This window comes from Bos indicus x Bos taurus, chromosome 23, assembly GCF_003369695.1.
Source record: "Bos indicus x Bos taurus breed Angus x Brahman F1 hybrid chromosome 23, Bos_hybrid_MaternalHap_v2.0, whole genome shotgun sequence".
NCBI classification, from domain to species: domain Eukaryota; kingdom Metazoa; phylum Chordata; class Mammalia; order Artiodactyla; family Bovidae; genus Bos; species Bos indicus x Bos taurus.
Genome location: NC_040098.1, coordinates 37,680,110 through 37,692,905, shown reverse-complemented (window position 1 = coordinate 37,692,905; position 12,796 = coordinate 37,680,110). Strand labels below are relative to the sequence as shown.

Sequence of the window (12,796 nt, the reverse complement as noted above, 5' to 3'; positions counted from 1 at the left end):
GTTTTATAAGCTGTAAGTTATTGTTGGTGGCTATTTTCTTTTTCTTCAAAATTTCTCTATTCTATTTCTTTTAAAAATTAAGACTAGTATTTTTTAAAGCAGTTTAAGGTCCACAGCAAATTTGAGAGGAAAGTTTACAGAGCTATCCCATATATACTTCCTGCCCCTACACGTGCACAGCCTCCCTCTTTATCTGCATCTCCCACCAGAGTGAGGCACTTGTTACAGTGATTCACTTCCATTGCTACATCATGATCCTCCACAGTGCTTGTTTACATTAGGGTTCACTCTTGGTGCTGAACATTCTATGGGTTTAAACAAAAGTATAATGACATGTCTCCACCGTTACAATATCATGCAGGGTATTTTCACTGCTCTAAAACTCCTCTGTACTCCGTTCAACTCTCTCTCTCTCTCCAAACCTCTGATAACCACACTGCTGTTTTGTTTTGTTTTGTTTTTAATCTCTGTCGTTTTGCCGTGGCTATTCTTTGTTACCTGTGGTCCCCAAGGACTGCACAGTTGACACAGGACATTCCTTGTTAAGGAAAGGACTGTGGGGAGACTCTCTCTTGACCCTTGTTATCACCTGTCCGCCACTGGGTTCGCTATCCTGGCGGTGGGGCAGGACCCCCTGTTGTTTTTTGGACAGGCAAAGAAGGGAAGAAGAAATCCACTCTCATTCCTTGCAAGAGAGGGAAAAAAGGAAAAGGGAAGAGGAAATTCATTTGTCTCTGAGGGGAAAAGGAGGGAAGAAACGTACAAGAAATACACTTCTGTAGGCTGGGAGTCTACCAGAAGCAGAATTTTTACCCTGCCTCCAGTATCCCTGTGAGAACTAGGTCTTAGTTTTTCTTTAAGAAACGGTGGGAAATGATTTTAACACTCCAGTTCAACTACCTTAACATTTAAACAGATTTTTAGAGGCAGGTTTGGAACCTGCCTAACCACCTAAAGAATCCTGGGAGATTTTTTATTTGTTTGATTGTTCTTTTTGTGGGTTTTTTTTAATGCATTATATATTAAACAATCATACAAAAAACATAAAACCTTGTAAAGCTGTTTTGTAACTTACCTCACCTTTCTGTTTCTACCGAGATGCTTCATATACACTTCATCAGCTAAAGCTCAAAATGCCTAAGCACACCACAGCGAGCAATGCTTATGAAGGGTCCTATTGAATGGCTGAAGAAAGGTGATCAGACGTCAGAATTTATAGCAGAGAAAGCAGATGTTCTGTTTTGGAAAGCCATGGAATTGCTTTGGGGTGGTCTTCAAGGAGCAGTCAACAAGCCTTCAGGTCAATGTCAGATACTCAGGGCTGCCTGACCCCAGGCAATAAGAATAATGGAGAGTTGTGGACAATTTCAGAGTTGAGAGTGTCTTAAAAGTAAGACTATTCTTGGCAAAGTAGCCAAAGTTTTACACATATAGAAACATATTAAACAAATGTGCACAGATGCCCTTCAACTTGTCACTCTGGGCAGTAAAACCATTAAGTGGCAATATTAGGCCTTAAGTACATTCACTTGAACTAGTTTAACTTATGTTTCAGATAATGAATCAAGTCAGTTCTTAGAATTTCACTCTTCTTATTTTTCTTTCTTCTGAATTTAAATCCTAGTTCACTCCTAGGTTTCAGTATTCTGGGAGATCTGATTTGTATAAAATAGATGTAAGGAGAAGCCCTCCTTATTTATAACCAGACCAGAGAACGGTCAGTGGTGAGAGAAATATCCCCCTGGTTCAGCTCTGTAATCCTGAAGACAGCTAAAGGAGAAGTTGGTTGGTAGGCAGGTATCTGTTGATGGCATGATGCACTTAGATCTGCTTTCCATGGGTAATGTTCTGTTTGGTTGGTAGCCTGGTTTGTTGTTTTTCAGGAAAAATACTGCAGATATATACATATACTTCCATGCTGCTCTTCTGGTTTCCACAATCCAGGATCGAAGCTTGCCCTCTGTTTCATTTGTGTCCCTTTAGAGACTCAAAATTGATATATGAAGTGGAATTAGCTTGGGTTGATGCAAAGAAAGGTCAGGGACTTTTCAAAAACAGTGATGGAAAAAGGATTAAATAAACCAGACAAACCAAGATGGCAGGAGAAAAGAAAAAAAAAAAGGGAAGAACCAAAAATGATGATTAATGTTGATGATGCTGGTTTAATTGAGAAATATAAAGGCTGAAAAACATTGTGAAATCAAATTAATGACCTGGAAAATAAACTCAGACTAAGAAATGTCGGATTGGAGAATAATCTTGATGGGGTAGAAGAAACAATGACAGTTTTTCCCCCATAGAACATTGCAAAACTGCTTTGGGTGAATAATTTTTAATTCCTTCCACAAGATGTATCTTAATTTCACTAAAGTTTGATGCAATCTGTATTTTATATGTGAAATGAGAAATTCTTACAGCGAAAAGACAAATATCTTAACTTGCTTTGGCCTCTGATGACTTTCTGTTTCTGTAGAGAAGCTGACAGCTACTGGCTTTGATTGTTTTTGATTATATAGGATGAAAATCAAAGTTGTTAACAGTCCTAAACATTATGAGTCAAATGCTTATCTGGCTACCTCCAATGATCATACTTAAAACGCATACTCCTTCGAACTATTATCTTGATAAGTATCTTTTCAAGGTTGTGCTGAATCAAAAGAATTTTTGAATAGTAAAGAGGAAAGTATTTTAGAGAGGATGAGAGCAGCAAAGTACTTTCTTTGTTCCTGATCCTAACTTGAGATTCCCAGAATCAGTCCTAGAGTCACAGTGGGTAAATGGCCTTTTTATTTATGGGATGTGGTATGATGCATCATTATTACACAAATAGTAGATAACAGTTGTTGAACATCTATTCTATGTCTGCATCTATGCCAGACATGGTTCTAAGTGCTTTATATATGTAAATTCAGCTGGGTTGCACTATCATCCATGTACGATTGGGATCCTCATTTTAAAGATGAGAAGAGCGAGCTGCAGAGTTAAATCATGGCCCCAGGTCACACAGCTATTACAAAAGAGGCTGGACTCATATCCAAGTTATTCTGGCTCCAGAATCCATTCTTTCAACCACAATACTGTGGTTCTGAGATATTTAAAGACACTGGGATTTTAAAAATAATCTATTTCTGGCAGTCAGTATAAAAATATATTCATGTATCCCAGGAATAGTTTTGTTAGCAAAAGGAAATCTTTCTCCCTCTCTTTTTTTTTCTTTGTTACTCATTCATTTTAAGTCAGTTTAAATACAAAACAAGTCAGAGTTTTCTGCACTGCCAAAAAGAGTACAGTAAGGTGTGGAGCACACAACAGAAACGCATGCTTAAAGGGACTTTGTTTTATCTTCCTGGCCTGAAAGGGATCATATTTTCCTTTTTTAAAAAAATATGGAGCTAAAGTTTAAAAGAAACTGATTTTTTGTTTTAATTAATTTTATTTCCTTTGACATAATGGCCAGTTGATTTATTTGACCGAACCACGAGGCATGTGGGATCTTAGTTCCCTGACCAAGGATGGAACCCGTGCCTCCTGCAGTGGGGGCATGGAGTCTTAGCCACTGAACCACCAGGGAAGTCCCCTTAATGGCCTGTTGATATTACACAACAGCAGTGATTTTTTAAAAAATGCTTCAATTCAGAGCAGAGAAGAAGGAACATGTTTTGAACCATGGAATGAGAAGGTGTGAGTAACTCCTGGCTTACCAGGAGCAGAGATAAATGCAGAAGAAGGGAATGAGTTGGTTACTACATCCCTCACTGCAGTAGGAAGCACAGTGTCTCTCAACATGATGGATATCTCAACACCAGAGCTGGAAAGAGGATTTGTTGGGTTTTTTTTCCACCCAAAGGATAATTTTACACAGTCTCTCAAGATGGTTGAGGTGGCTGTAATCTGGCCAAAGTTTCCTGAAGGCTGGAGAGTACACGTACAGCAAAATAGAGAAGAGAGACTGGAAGCAGCGTGGGAGAGATGAGCCCCACTTGCCACCCATCCACTACTACACCCACCGCTTTTTCTTCCTGCTCTGCAGGGCTCAGTGTTTGCCACCAAAGTGGAAGAAAGGGTCTTTGTGAGCCTGGGGGCTCAAACAGGTGAGAGGAAATGCACCTGAAGAAAGAGTGGTAAGAGTTTAGAAAAAAATGTTAAAAGCTGTGGAATCCCGTCAAAACTCAACAGGATGGAATTCCATCAAAACCACGCATCTTAGATGCCATTGCTGAGAGTCAAAGACTAAGCTTAGATCTCTACTTTTTACATTATAATTAGGAAAAAGTATATAGCCTCTTTCTTGTTTACAGAGCTTTCTGGCTACAGAAAAAAAAAAATTTCTCAAGGTTTTGTATGCAGAAGGATGACTTAAATAGCTTTAAGAGTTATTTCTTTTGCAAAGAGTATGTGTCCTTGCAATTTTAGTAATTAATTTATTTGTGGTATCATAGGTTAAGCCCACATTTGATGAGAATGCTGATGGATGAAGACATACCTGTATTGCGATTTTTGCAGTGGACCATGATTCTAGATTTTATGCTTGAAGACGCGGACAAAGCAGGTACTAGGTCTCTTGGCAGATATTTTTATCTGTAATTGGGACACTTGCAGTTGCTTCTCAGTGGTGAGGATCAATGCATTGGTGGTGTTGAATCATGTCGCTTGACTTGACAACCTGTGAGTAGAGATTTGAGTGCTGCAGCAAGCAAGGTATTGTATCACTTCTGATTTTATAAATTGTGGAATTGTGAATAGCAGCTCTGACGGCAGATTGCACGTGAAGACTCTCAAAGGCATTTTACTTCATGCTTTCTAAGATGGTAAAATCATGATAAACTTTATGCAGATCCCCCCAAAAAAGGGTAGAGTTTGGGTGAGATTTCATATGAGATACAAGAGTTTGGATGACCTTTTTTTTCAATATAGCCAATTTTACAACTGATGAAGAGTTAAAATTCTACTGAAGATTTATCTTCTTACAGGGTAAGTTTTATTTATATTTTCCAAAATTATGTGCTTTATGATTTTGTCATAATGTCCATTCATTAAAATATAGAAAATTAGAAGTAAATATGTCTGAAAGAGTCACGTACTTTAACCAGTTCCACAAGCAGTGAGAGTAGAAACTGAGTTAGGAACACAGGAAGTCTGATTTCTGAGCCAGTGCTTTCTCTGTGGCATCACAGTTTATCATTTAGCTAATTTAATATTCTACTTTTTGTTTTGACTTAACATTGTGCCAAAAATGTATTTGAAGTAAATCTTTCTTAGGGGGAGATAGATCATTCTGCCAAGTACTCCACCAGTGTTTTTGAACAGGTAAAAAAAAATCTTATGTCAGTGTTCAGGGTAAAGATCAAAATGCTGGAAGGTTCACACTGTGGTGTCTGGATCCTGCTGGAAACACAGGGTATTATACAAAGGCTATTGCATCCCTCCTCACCCCTGGTTGGGGTTTTGCAGGGTCAGTAAGAAGAGGCGATGACCACATCTATCTTTATTTCTAGAAGTCAGAGAACAGCTTGGTAAATTTTATCTGAGAAGAAGATAGAATTTTAAAAATATTTAAGTAGGTATGTATGCCAGGTCTTAGTTGCAACACTCAGGATCTTTGATCTTCACTGTGGTGTCCGTGATCTTTTTAGTTGAAGGATGTGGGATCTTTAGTTGTAGCACGTGACTCTAGTTCCCCGACTAGGAATCGAACCCACACCCCCTGCATTGGGAGTTTGAAGTGTTAGCCACTGAACCACCAGGGAGGTCCCAGGAAGGAGATAGATTTTTGTTTTAATATTTGTTTATTTGGCTGCATCAGGTCTTAGTTATAGCAAGAAGAATCTACTTTGCATCATGCGGACTCTTTCATTGTGGCATACGGACTCTCTAGCTGTGGCACAGGCTCAGGAGTTGTGGTATGTGGGCTTAGTTGCCACATGCCACGTGGGATCTTAGTTCCCCAACCACAGACTGAACCCACGTCCCCTGCATTGCAAGGTGGATTTTTAACCACTGGATCACCAGGGAAATCCCGGGAAGGAGGTAGAATTTTTAAGAGAAATATCTAAACCATAAGAGAAAGAAATGGAAATTTGTTTCCTAGGAATTACTGAAAAAAGAAAGGAGAAAAATCTCCCCTAGCTCACACGGTTAAAGTGTGTCTTTGCATGCCAATGAATGTATAGGGTTGTCAATTAGTTGTTTCTAAGCTTTAGATCTGTAAGGAATGGAGAGCAGTCAAAAAGCAAAGCAAAGGATAAAGAGTAATTCAGTATAATACTCTCAAAAAGCTGTAGCTGAGTAATACTAGCACCCAGCTTATCGCAGGACGTGGGTTTTCCGATGACAGGGTTGGGAACCCTCCATTCCTCCTGGGGGCCCCTTGCATCTCCTGGAGGCCTTCCCCCACTGCCACTCTGCTCCCTCCTAGGCAGCTGTTGGCTGTTCCTTCATCTGCTGTTTTCTGGGCTCCCATTTTCCTCCAGGACATCACTGCACTCCATCATACACATGCTCCTTGTCATGGATGCGTCTCCTATGTAGATGTACTCTATAGTTAGTGAAGTACCAGACTCATCTTACAGTTTGTAAATTATGCTTGGATTCAGGCGCAACCTCTCTACCAAAGCTGTGCAGCTAAGAGCTGCAGCTCATATCACATGCCCTGAGTAACACCCAACCCCCCTGCCCCTGCCCATCACTTGCCAGCAAGATTTGTTTTCTCTGCAGAAAAACATGCATTGCCCCACGCTGGCAGTCACTTGTTTTAGCACTGGCTAATCACCAATACTGTTTGTGTTAAGTGAGATTCATAGATGCTGATTGCCTTTATTGCATAAATTACTTCATTATTAAAATCAGGTCATTTGAGCCCCCAAACCATTAACATGAAGGTTATTAACATAATTTCATAAGCTAATAAATCAAGCACAGGAAAAGAATTAAAGGGTTCTTAGTGATAAGTGTTTCTTCAGAGATTAAGGAACACAATTTTCTTATGCATATATTAACATTTTATGAGTGGGTTCTCACAAGAGCAGTTTTTTTCTCTCTGCATACATGACTCACAGTCCATCTTCTTCATACTCAGCCTCTCTGAAACTCATTTTCAAAATTAAGGTTTTTTTTTCCCCCCTTTTCAAATAACTATAAAGCAATTTTCAGCTGAACCCATTAGCCTTCTGTGATATGCACTGCCTATAAAAATTCTTATCTTTTCACACTTCTTACACTGAGAAAGCTTTGGGATGGAGGGAAGGCAAGGTGGAAATGGAAGGAAAAATACCTTGGATTGGTCTTAGATAATGCCATTTTCATTCCAGGTGAATTTCAAATATAGTCCTAGTCTTAAGAGGTCCTAGTGAAGTTCTAATTATCTCTCTAATTACAACACATACTGAGGTTAAGTGTTCTTATCAAATGGTGCATTAAAAATGGGTTTTATTCCCAGGCTGGATCTAATAGGCTCTGATGCTGGCCTGAACACAGAGAGACTGCTTCCCTCGTTCATTTCGCTCACCAGATTGTGAAAGACTCTGCGGGTCAGAGCCATCATTATCCAGGGCAATGACGTTGCCTAGAAACGAAGAGAAGTTCCAATGTAAATCTGACTATAACAACTTTATCCTGTGTGCAATTTGTGTAATGTTTTTAGCAAATAGCAACTGATGGATCATAATTGAAATACGTAGACTGTTGTTAGCAAGTGTTACGTGTGATTATACAGGTGAACTGGGGAGATGGGTGGGACCAATGATTCTTTCTAAGAACAAGGGTAGTGAATCACACTATATCTTTCCCTCTGTATCTTCTGTGACTATGAATATTCCCCTGAATAAAGCACAAACTCCACCCAGACCTATTCCTTCCCCTCTCCTTAAAACCTTTCAACAGCATCTCATTGCTCTTTGGTTTAAAAAAAAAAAAAAAAAGAATTTCTCAGCATGGCCCACAAGCCTTGTGTGGTCTGGAAGTGGAAGTGGAAGTGAAGTTGCTCAGTCGTGTCTGACTCTTTGTGACCCCATGGACTGTAGCCTACCAGGCCCCTCCATCCATGGGATTCTCCAGGCAAGAATACTGCAGTGGGTTGCCATTTCCTTCTCCAGGGGATCTTCCTACCCAGGGATCGAACCCAGGTCTCCCTCATTGCAGGCAGACGCTTTAACCTCTGAGCCACCAGGGAAGCCAAAGTCACGTGGTCTAGACTGTCCTTATTGGTCCAACCTCGTTTCATAGCTGGCTTTGCGATTCTGCTTCCTTCAGTTCTTTATAAGCACTTTTTCTCTGCCCATCACAGGGCCTTTGCACTGGTTTCCCTACCTTATTATAATATTTTCTGCTCTCTGAACCCATTGATTTCTATTGATTCTTCAGATCTCAGCTCAAGAACCACCTCATCCAGGAAGGCTTCCTTGACTTTTATTATTAGGTCAAATCTTTTCTGGTTCTGATAATACCATGAGTTGTTCAATTAGATGTTAGCACAATTGCCATTTTAAGTTTTCTAGTGTGTATTTTTCTTACTATGAACATGCTTACATGGTGAAAAAAATCAACATAAAGATGTATATTTAGCTATCTAGCTTTGATTCTTGTTCTCATTTACCCCACAACCTCTCCTTTGAGAGACAAATATTTTTCTTTATTAGTTTCTTATCTATCTTTCCAATATTCCTTTTTTGCAAGAACACATACAAATACATATCTTGTTTCTCCCCCATTTAACACAAAAGATAAGATACTTTATGGGAAGGGAATAATGTTGAAAGGGAGGGAAGTATATAGAGGCTACAATAGACAGGAACAGAAGAGACAATTTTTTTGTTTGGTTCAACTTTCAAATTTTTATTTTATATTGGAGTATAGCCAATTAACAATGCTGGGATAGCTTCGGGTGGACAGCAAAGGGACTCGGTCATATATATACATGTATCCATTCTCCCCCCTACTTCCCTTCCATCCAGGCTGCCACATAACACTGAGCAGAGTTCCCTGTAGTATATAGTAGGTCCTTGTTGGTTATCCATTTTAAATATAGTAGTGTGTACATGACCATCCCAAACTCCCTATTCTGAAGAGACTATTTCTTATAGATCCTGTGAGGATGGAAAAGTATACATTTCTGCCCTCAAGGAGGTTATACTCTGGTAGAGAGCTATGCACATTCCTTCAAAGAAAAATGTGCAGTATGACAGAGCCTGTGTCTGTGATGACTTTTTTTTAAAAAGTCTTTTTTGAATTTGTTGCAATATTGCTTCTGTTTTATATTTTGGTTTTTCGGCCGCGAGGCATATGGGATCTTAGCGCCCCAACTGGGGGTTGAATCCGAACCCCCTGCACTGGAAAGCATTCTCTTAACCCACTGGACCACCAGGGCAGTCCCTCTGATGACTTTCTGTTGATGTGCTTCTAGACCCTGCCCTCCAGGCTTCTTTTACATGAAAGAGAAGTAAGACCTTTGTCCTGTGCGGGTCTTCACAGTTTGTTGTTGTTGTTCAGTCACTAAGTCATGTCTGACTCTCTGTGACCCCATGAACTATATAGCACACCAGGTTTCCCTGTCCTTCAGTATGTCCCTGGGTTTGTTCAAACTCATGTCCATTGACTCAGTGATGCCATCAAACCATCGCATCCTCTGTCATCCCCTTCTCCTCCTGCCCTCAATCTTTCCCAGCATCAGGGTCTTTTCCAGTGAGTCATCTCTTTGCATCAAGTGACCGAAGTACTGGAGCTTCAGCATCAGTCCTTCCAATGAATATTCAAGGTTGATTTCCTTTAGGATTGACTCTTTTGGTCTCTTGGGAATCCAGGGGATTCTCCAGAATCCTCTCCAGTACCACAGTTCAAAAGCATCAGTTCCTCAGTGCTCAGCCTTCTTTATGGTCCAACTCTCACATTCATACCTTATTTAGGGTTCTGTTATTCACAGCCAGACCTAATCCTAACTGAACAGACTCATAGAAAAGACCTGGAGAATTATTAACAGCCTTTAAACAAGACCCACATGCTGTGTCTGGATAATAATAATTTTTTAAAAAATATTTACAAGGGAGAGGAAGATCAAAATTGTATGTCAAAGGGCATGTTCCCTTTATATGCCCATAATGCAGTTCAGTCCTCAGCGATCAGTGCAAAGAAAGAGAGGAAAACAACAGAATGGGAAAGACTAGAGATCTCTTCAAGAAAATTAGAGATGCCAAGGGAACATTTCATGCAAAGATGGGCTCGAAAAAGGACAGAAATGGTATGGACCTAACAGAAGCAGAAGATAAGAGGTGGCAAGAATACACAGAAGAACTGTACAAAAAAGAGCTTCACAACCAAGATAATCATGATGGTGTGATCACTCACATAGAGCCAGACATCCTGGAATGTGAAGTCAAGTGGGCCTTAGAAAGCATCACTACGAACAAAGCTAGTGGAGGTGATGGAATTCCAGTTGAGCTATTTCAAATCCTGAAAGATGATGCTGTGAAAGTGCTGCACTCAGTATGCCAGCAAATTTGGAAAACTCAGCAGTGGCCACAGGACTGGAAAAGGTCAGTTTTCATTCCAATCCCAAAGAAAGGCAATGCCAAAGAATGCTCAAACTACCACACAATTGCACTCATCTCACATGCTAGTAAAGTGATGCTCAAAATTCTCCAAGCCAGGCTTCAGCAATACTTGAACCATGAATTTCCAGATGTTCAAGCTGGTTTTAGAAAAGGCAGAGGAACCAGAAATCAAATTGCCAACATCTGCTGGAACATCAAAAAAGCAAGAGAGTTCCAGAAAAACATCTATTTCTGCTTTATTGACTATGCCAAAGCCTTTGACTGTGTGGATCACAATAAACTGTGGAAACTTCTGAAAGAGATGGGAATACCAGACCACCTGACCTGCCTCTTCAGAAACCTATATGCAGGTCAGGAAGCAAGAGTTAGAACTGGACATGGAACAAAAGATTGGTTCCAAATAGGAAAAGGAGTACGTCAAGGCTGTATATTGTCACCCTGCTTATTTAACTTATATGCAGAGTACATCATGAGAAACACTGGGCTGGAAGAAGCACAAACTGGAATCAAGTTTGCCAGGAGAAATATCAATAACCTCAGATATGCAGATGACACCACCCTTATGGCAGAAAGTGAAGAGGAACTCAAAAGCCTCTTGATGAAAGTGAAAGGAGAGTGAAAAAGTTGGCTTAAAGCTCAACATTCAGAAAACTAAGATCATGGCATCCGGTCCCATCACCTCATGGGAAATAGATGGGTAAACAGTGGAAACAGCGGCTGACTTAATTTTTGGGGGCTCCAAAATCACTGCAGATGGTGATTGCAGCCATCAAATTAAAAGACACTTACTCCTTGGAAGGAAAGTTATGACCAACCTAGATAACATATTCAAAAGCAGAGACATTACTTTGCCACCAAAGGTCCGTCTAGTCAAGGCTATGGTTTTTCCAGTGGTCATGTATGGATGTGAAAGTTGGACTGTGATGAAAGCTGAGTGCCAAAGAATTGATGCTTTTGAACTGTGGTGTTGGAGAAGACTCTTGAGAGTCCCTTGGACTGCAAGGAGATCCAACCAGTCCATTCTAAAGGAGATCAGTCCTGGGTGTTCTTTGGAAGGAATGATGCTAAAGCTGAAACTCCAGTACTTTGGGCACCTCATGAGAAGAGTTGACTATTGGAAAAGACTCTGATGCTGGGAGGGATTGGGGGCAGGAGGAAAAGGGGACGACAGAAGATGAGATGGCTGGATGGCATCACTGACTTGATGGATTGTTTGATTAAAGTCCGGGAGTTTGTGATGGACAGGAGGCCTGGTGTGCTACAATTCATGGGGTTGCAAAGAGTCGGACACAACTGAGCGACTGAACTGAACTGAACTGAATGCAGTTCAAAGATTCTGGAAGGGTAGAAAGTCCCAGGGAACTAAGCTATCAGTAAAAGGAAGCCCACAAAGTGTTAAGGAAGCTGGGATGTGACACACACTGGCATCTTGGGCTCTCAGAAGCTGGGCTCGAAACGTGGAGATGTAGACTTTGGTGGCATGGTGTGTCTCAACCATGGAACTGACTTTGGTTTATGGTTCCTGATATATTAAAGTCACTTTATGTTAATAGTGATGATATCTCTCCTTATTTAAGCCACTCTTGGGAATTTGGAAGGAGATAGCCAAAAAAACTCCAGGCCGGCATGCTTCCACAGAACAAACTACCCGAGGAGTTTCCTGCTGAAAATGCAGTGACCTGGGTGTTGCATACAGTAGACAAACTGAGCTCCGGGAAGGAGGGTGACTCCCTAGACCACCCAGCCCGTTAGTGAGGCTTTGAACTCTCCTCCCTTGAGGCTCCTAGGCCCGTTCACTCTCAGCACTGGCTTATCTAGAAATTTAATCCACTCTCCTTCAGGAAAAGTGGTTGTGCCCTGGGAAGGCGGCTGGGGCAGAGGAGAACATTCATCTTAGCCATAAAGTCACGGGCAATCAAACACTGAGCTTTCATCTACCACCCATAAAAGAGAAGTTCAGCTTTCAAAATGTCTGCAGAAAAGGTTCTTTCAAGTTGTGCCTTTCCGACTGTAAGAAATGAGTCCTGCATATGAGTCCTGCTTGAGATGGTGCCTGATGAGACACTTGGTGTGGGGTTGAGAGATGCAGGGCAAGGCAGTATTCTCCTGTCTTCCCTGTGGAGTTTAAGATCTCCAGGTCCCAAGAATTGACAGTGGACCAGTCACAGCTACGGTTACAAAGTTGTACTTGAGATCATGAAATCATACATAAAGCAAATGTTTTCTCTAATGCTCGATAATAATTTCCCAGTGCA

At 40.7% G+C, this 12,796-nt stretch overlaps 1 long non-coding RNA gene across 1 annotated transcript in view; it reads right to left on the bottom strand.

Annotated features, from left to right (window-relative positions):
• Positions 1 to 12,796, bottom strand: part of LOC113882120 — a 189,583-nt gene that overhangs the window by 22,116 nt on the left and 154,671 nt on the right. Inside the window, exon 4 of the long non-coding RNA XR_003508288.1 lies at positions 4,484 to 4,663. This is a non-coding gene — a long non-coding RNA (uncharacterized LOC113882120). The remainder of the gene's footprint in view (positions 1 to 4,483; positions 4,664 to 12,796) is intronic.